Source organism: Vicugna pacos, chromosome 18, assembly GCF_048564905.1.
Source record: "Vicugna pacos chromosome 18, VicPac4, whole genome shotgun sequence".
NCBI classification, from domain to species: Eukaryota; Metazoa; Chordata; class Mammalia; order Artiodactyla; family Camelidae; genus Vicugna; species Vicugna pacos.
In genome coordinates this window covers 20994625-21002057 of record NC_133004.1, presented here as the reverse complement: position 1 = coordinate 21002057, position 7433 = coordinate 20994625, and the positions used below count along the sequence as shown (strand labels likewise).

The 7433-nt window shown below is 50.7% G+C and overlaps 1 non-coding gene across 1 annotated transcript; it reads right to left on the bottom strand.

Moving 5' to 3' along the window:
* Nucleotides 1-403: 403 nt before the first annotated feature.
* On the bottom strand, nt 404-476 carry TRNAT-AGU (transfer RNA threonine (anticodon AGU)). The gene has a single exon. It is a non-coding gene; the product is annotated as a tRNA-Thr (tRNA).
* Between the last annotated feature and the right edge of the window lie 6957 nt (nt 477-7433).

Below are 7433 nucleotides of genomic sequence, written 5' to 3'. Positions count from 1 at the left end.
AGTGTATAATTCAGTGACATTAAGCAGTCACAGTGTTATGCAATATTACCACTATTCAGCTCCAGAAATTTTTCACTCCCCCTCAGAAATCCCAAACGCCATACCCATCAAGTAGTCAGTCCCAATAATTTTATGTCATTTATATAATTGACCTTAAAAGTGGTTTTGCATATAAAAGTTTTCTCTTTCATGCTGTCATCTCTCTCCATATTTTCCTTTATGGTTTTGTCCACCTCTTCTAAAGACAGGATCATACACCCTTCTATGAGTTTTGATATTCAGCTGTATCCTCTGTCTGTTTTCCTGTTCTGTCTTTTTATTTTTTAATTTTTTAAAAATTTAAAAATTTTTATTTAATTTTTTAAGGGGGGGAGGTAATTAGGTTTTATTTATTTATTTACTTAGGAGGTGCTGGGGCTTGAACCCAGAACCTCATGCATACTAAGCATGTGCTCTACCACTGAGCTACACCCTCCCCCACCATTTATTTTTAATCAGCATTATTGAGGTATAATTTACATACAATAAAGTTCACCTACATCAATAGCACAGCTTGTGTTTTGACCAATATATACAGCCATGTATCTACCACCACGCTTAAAATGTAGAAAGTGCCTGTCACCCCAAAATGGTTCCCCATGCCCTTTGGCATTTGGTCCCCTCCCAAACTCAGTCCCGGGTAATCACTGGTGTGCTCTTTGTCCTATGAATTCGTTTTTTCTTTTCTAAAGTTTCACATCATGAAATTATGTAGTATGTTCTCTTTTGTGTCTTTCAATGTTGTGATTTTGAGATTCACTATGTTATTTGCATTTCAGTAGCTTGTCCCTTTTTATTGCTGAGTTTTATTTCATTTTATTTCTACCTCATATTAATTATCCATTTACCAATTGAACATTTGGGTTGTTTTGGGCTATGGTGAATAAAGCTTTTATGAACATTTGTGTGTAAATCTTTGTGTAGACATAAATTTCCATTTTTCGTAGGTAAATATCTAGCGGTGGAATTGATGACTCATATGGTAAGTGTATGTTTAAGTTTATAAGAAGCTGTCAAATAGTTTTCCAAAGTGCTTGTTCCATTTTCCATTCCCACCAGCAACATGAGCGTTCCAGTGGCTCCACATCCTTGCTAACTTTTGTCATTGTCAGTCTTTGACATTTGGGCCATCCTGTAACAAACAAGCATCTTTTTGTATTCATGTTGGCCATTTATATACCGTCCCTTGTGAAGTCTCACCCCAAATCTTTGTCCAGATGTTTGATTTTTTTTATATTAAACTTCTTTCTTCAAGCTGTCACTTGGTGTATCGAGTGAAGGGAGGATCTAATGACTCACAGACAATGCAGCAAAAGAGAGCTTCTTCCCCCTTCCAGGCTCCATCTAAGTCTGCTGGGGCTCACCCATGGGCCCCACGGAGCCCGCAGAGAAATGCAAACTTGTGCAGTCAGGTGTGCAGGTCGTCTGTTTTTCCACAGAAGATGGATATTCTGAGATCTTCATTTTCTCATTTGAAGTATGAAATGTCCCTGCTACCTTAACATAAAGGTCCTTCGATGAATGTGCTAAAACATACCAGATGTCCCAAATTTGGCAAAACAGAAAAGAAATGTTTTGGCAGCAGGAGGAGAGGGAATAGAAATTGAAATTAACTCTGCTAGGAAATACAGTTTAAAAATATTCTTTTGCCTGTTACAAAAATCATACATACATACTGCAGGAATTAGGAAAAACTGCTCAGTTGAAAAGAAGTCCCATTACCTAGACCTACTCGCTGAGGACTTTTGGCGAATCTAATGCCACTATTTTAAAATGCATTTAGACATGTAAAAGGGCTTAACTTTGATAAATAGGACATCCAGCCATTGAAGTTGGCTTCAGGGAAGAAAGACTCTGAGGACAAGAGGAGGCATGCAGAAAGAAAAGTTGCCCAGGGCGACTTGAAACAGCAAAGAAGAGATAACAAAAACCAGACTTTGGTGTTTTGAGAGGACCCTGTTTAAAGCTGAGGATTGAGAGGCCCTAAGGGAGGTGGGGAGAGCAGGCAGGTTGAGATCATGAGAAATTCTAGGATTAAAGCAACCAGGGCAGCTTGTGAAAACCGCTTCCTGCTGAAGTGTATGTGTCTTAGTAATTCTCCTGTGATTTGAATTTATTCCTGCAATGAGGAGGGATGGATGGACGGACAGATGGCTAGAAGGAACACTAGTATTCTATCGTGCACCTATTTGGGGCCATGTCTAATGCTAGGTGGTTTTGCAATTATCTCATTTAATTCTAAAAAACACCTCTCAGGTGGGTATTAATCTTCTGTTTTTACAGATGAGGAAACCCAGGCTGAGAGATTTGAAGTAATTGACCTAGTGAATTATGGAATTTAAAGCCATGAGCCCTCTGCCACCCACTGTTCAGATGTCTGCCCATTACCCATTTGGGCATCACCTAGGGGGAAAGCCGTCATTTCCTGTGTGTCCCCACCCCCCAAGTGCCCAAAGACTTTAAAACGCAAGCAAGGGGTCTCTTTGCAGGTTTCTTTATGCTGCTCTGGGAACTCAGGGCCCAGACTCGCCCAGTGCCTTTGGCAGAGCTGGCCTGTCCCTGTGAATTCCTTCTCAGTGGCTCTCTACAAAAGCTCAGAGACAAGGCATAAGCCAAGCCTGAGCCCTGGAGCCCAGGCTGAGGAAGGGACTGTTTATCTTGGGCTTGGTTCTTCCTCCTCACCCTTGGCCAAACATTCTGGCCTTTGGACAGAAGTCAGCCTGTCAGCCTTCAGAACATCCGAGTTAATTCTCCCCACTCCCTTACCCACACCTGGCCGAGCCATGGAGGGACGTTTGTGTGCTGGATGTGAAGTGTTTCTCCTTTCACAACACTGAGCTGTGCAGCTGCTGGCCCCTAATCTGTCCCTAGACAGTGTCACCAGTCCCGGGCCTGCCAGAGGCTGATCAGAGTACACAGAGCGGCCAGCCATGGCGGGGAGGCCTTTGAAAGACATTTAACAGTGCAGTCAAGATGCACCAGGCAGTTAGATGCCAAGAGGAGCTGCTGGAGGTGGGGCAGTGCCCTCTCCACACCCACCCCACCGCCTCCAGGAGCCAGCACCCGCCCCCACCCCCAACCCACGCATCAAGAGAACCCTCTTTGTCTGTTGCAGCAAGCCAGGGTTGGGGTGGGGTTTTTTAAGCACAACTGTTAGTCTTCTAAATCCTCTGCAAACACCCCTCTGGAAGGGGCCAGGGAAACAGAAGACAAAGGGGGCTTGTGTTTGTATCACAACCAAGGTCAGGCTGGAAAATCTCTGTGGGTTTTGCTCTTGGTTCAGATCCTTCCTTCTAACTCATGGTCGGCATAAGTGGGAGGCCTGGGGGAGGAGGGAGAAGGGGGTCAGGAGGCACCCCTGGGGGTGAGAATTGAACAGTTTCTGCTATCGGTGGCCGGTGAGTGTGGGTAGGTTCCGAAGAACACACACACACACAAGATACATACACACAAACAGAAAAACACACGTATACACAGTCTACACACACACACACACAAACACATACACACATGCACATAGACATATATACAATGTGATTGGCTTAAGTGAAGGACCACAGTTCCAGGACTCCTAATGTACCCAGTCACTCTGAGCCCCAGTCATAAACCTCCTGGGCGTCACCTTCAAATCCCGCATGTGAGATTCCTTTTTCTGTGTCACATCCAAGACTCCTGAATTGCAAATCCCCCAGAAAGGGTAAACCTAGATCCCATTACTCAGGGTTCACAGGGACCCAAGCTAGAGGAAGGCCAATGGCTTCAGCGGGGGAGCTATGGGGAACCTGGACATGCTTGAGTGACACTCAGTCTGGGTCTCCCAAGCCAGTCTGTGTATGTTGCATGTGAGTGTAGACACCGAGCCGGTAAGGCTGAGCACATCCAATTCCCAGCTTACAATCCTGACCTGCATCCAAGTCCCACAGATGGGAAAGACCAGCGGCCCCCACACTCACCCTGAGGAGGGGGAGGGCTGGACCCGAACACCAGGCCTCCTGGGGCCCATGGGCTTGTGCACCCTCTGCTGAGGCCACAGGGCCTGGGTAAGGAAGCCGGTACCTCTGGACCCCAGTGTGTGGAGTGGGGACAGAGCCAGGACACAGTGAACCTGGAGGGTGGCCAGAGCGGCTGTCACCTGGCAGGAGGTTTCCTTGCCCACACAAAGAGGCACAGAACGTATCATCCTGGATGAAGCACTTCCTGGGGACACTGGGCTATTCCAGGTGGTTATCTCCTGGCACATCTCCCAGACCAGGACAGGTACAGCCACCTTCTGGAGGACACCCACTAAGATCTCCTGATCCCTGCCCACACAGTTCCTCCAACCGCCCAGAGTCAGGAGCAGGGGTTCAGGCAGCATCTTTAAGCCCAAAGCAGGAAGGTTCCCACCTGGGAACCAAGGAGCCCCTGCTAATCTCTCAGCCTCTCAGCATCACCTTAAATGGTCCTACCACGGGCAGAATCCTGGACACCGGCTCAAGGCCCCAAAGTCCCACCTGGGTGGTCACCTTGGTCAGGGGGCTCCCACAGTGGGGAGAGCATGGTTCCTGGACTAGAGTGCTCCCGGCCTCCATGGTGGGCCAGGCAGGTAAGATGGATCTACAAGTCATGGTAGAGAATCGTCCTGGGCAGACCTTGCTGGAGAAACATCATCAGTGCCCTGGGCCGGGGGGAGGGGCAGGTGAGGACCCATCCTGCTTAAGTCTCCCCTGGGTGGACCCCAGCTTGTGATCTACCACAGGGTCCCCTCAGTGAGGGGGCAATGGGGAGTGAAGGGCTGCCCGGAGAGTCCAGCTGCACCAGGGCCACATCCCCACTGGACCACCGCTGCTCATGGTAGGAGGGGGAACAAGGGCCCTCCAAGCAGACATGGAGGCGGAGGCGGGATTGCAAAGGAAGGGGCTGGCCCACCTGCTTCAACACAGTACAGTACAAGATTGAAGTCCTAGGAGGGGCTGATGATCCAGTGGATCCCCGCCAGGGGTGTTCTCGTGGTCCAGACTTCCCTGGTATGTCTGCCACCAGCGTGTGTGTCCCCCTGTTGGGCAGCGTCCCCCTCCCCTCTCCAGGAGACCCTCCGAGACCAGCAGGGGAGCAGCAGGGTGGGGGGCCTTCCGCAGGAACCCCGGCACATGGCCCAGCAGACGCACAGCAGGTCTGAGGGACGGTCTCACGTGCGGCTGCAACAGCCCCAGCGGCACCACAGCAGCCCCAGGGCCGCGGGGACAGCCACCTCCCAGAGTCCTTGGTGGGGACGGCAACCACCGGAGCAGCAGTGGTGAGAACCACAACACAGCAACGAGTCAGCAACCACAAGGACCACGGCAGAAGCAGCAGCCGTGGCAGGAACACAAGGACCCGCAACAGCAGGAGTCAGCGCACCCGGGCAGCTTCCTACCTGCCCAGGCCTGGGGCCTTCCGTCCCGAGCTGCGTCTCAGGCCGCGGGGTGGAGACGCCCCTTCACTCTCCCTGACCTTGCCGTCCTGTTTAACAAAGCGCAGCTGTTCACAAACCACCAAATGAGTAAATAAAGACCTAGGAGAGAACAGGCCAGAGGTGCTGGGGCCGCAGGGGCTGGGAGTGAGGGGAGGAGCCCCGTGGCCGCCCTCCAGCCACCCCAGTCCCCAGAGGAGGCAGTAGCGCCCCGGGCACCCAGCTGGGGAGGGTGAGGCATCCCCACCACGTGCCCCTTGAGCCCACCTCAGCTGACCGGTCCTTCCTGGGCACCTTGGTCCCCACAATCTTCCTGGCATCCCTGAAGCGGCTGCACAGCGTGGAGGGACTGCAGGTGGAAATGGGGCCCAGCCTCGCCATCAGATGTGTCCCCTCCTCTCACTCTCACTCCTAGGCACATGGACCCTTTGCTGGGACGTCCAGGGCTGGTCCTGACCTGGAGGCAGCTCATCCCTGGGGGCCCTAGAACAAGACAGAACAGGGAGGCTGGGTCACTGTTCTGGTCCTACAGTCACTGTGTATGAGGAGGCCGGGGGAGAGCACAGCCATCTGAGGCCAGTCCCTCCTAGGGGCCATTGGTCAGCGGACCTCGTCAGGCCACCCCCACCTGACACATGGAAGGCTTGTCATCCTGCAGGCGACCGGCCACCCACTGTGTCTGGGGGACCTGGGGTATCTGCTCACTGCTAAGGGAAGGCCAACTCTCTTCTCCCCGACCCACCCATGGCACTTGACATCTCTACAGGGACTGGCTGACCCCTTCACTCCCTTCTTTCCAGATGACACAGCAGCTCACAGACATTATAAGTCCTTGAGTTCATGATGATACAACAAAAAAGATTTCACTTGTTATTTGTGGAGTAGGCTAAGGAAATAACTCATTACTTTGCAGATTGGTAATTAAGCATATAAAGTCAATCATCAAGCACTTTTTGGTCTTTCTTATAGTTTGTGAACTTTACCTCAGGATGATTATGTAGAAGAGGAAAAATTACTCTTTTGGAACCAATTCTAGCTAATAAAGAGAGGAGGAACGAGAGAATAGCACCGTGTTGCAATGGAATGGATTAACTGATCGTGGCAATGATCTCCGACAGCTGCTTCCATTACCAGGAGATGAGCGTGACCTGAGTACCCTGATAGAAGACACACCTCCATCTCTGAAGGATCTTGTCCAGGAAAATCAACTTGAATTTGCTCAAGCTTTTGGATACAACTACCAATTTGCAGGAAACACAGAGGCAGGGAAACACATTAGAGATGGCATAGAGATACTGTTGTGAACTGAATGTTGTGGGTCCCCTCCAGACACATATGGTTGCTGAAGAGTAATGGTTGTTGGGAGATGGGCCCTTTGGGAATTCCATAGGGTGAGGTCCTGTCCTAAGGGTGGGGCCCTCAGGATGGGATCAGAGCCCTTATTAAGGAGATTCCAGAGAGCTGGCTATCTCTGCCACAGGTGGACAGAGTGGGAAGGCAGTTGTCTGCAAGCCAGGATACAGGTCCTCCAGGATGGGGCTTCCTGCTTAGGTGTGTATGGTGCCCACGTGTGAGAGATGCGTGTGCAAGCCACCCCAACCACCTTCCTCATGGAGCTGTGCTTGCCAAGGTCCTAGGTCTCTTCTGTCTCCTTCCCACGTAGGAGATTCCAGGGCCTCAGGAGGGGTTCTCTGTCCCTCTGCAGCCTGCTGGCCTTGCTGTTCACAGGTTATTTCTGCTGCATTTATGAGGCTGAAGACCTTTGTGGGTGGGATGAAGAGTTTTGGAGGACAGTGTGGGGCAGTCTCATCATTGCACATGAGTAATGGGGTGGTGGGGGACATAAGCACTAAAGAGCTTCTCCAGGGAGACTAGCGCAGGGCCAGAAGAAGGGTGCAGCTTTCTGGACAAAGCTCCTCTCTGGCCCTTACTCCCTACTCAAGGCTGGTTGTTATACGAATTT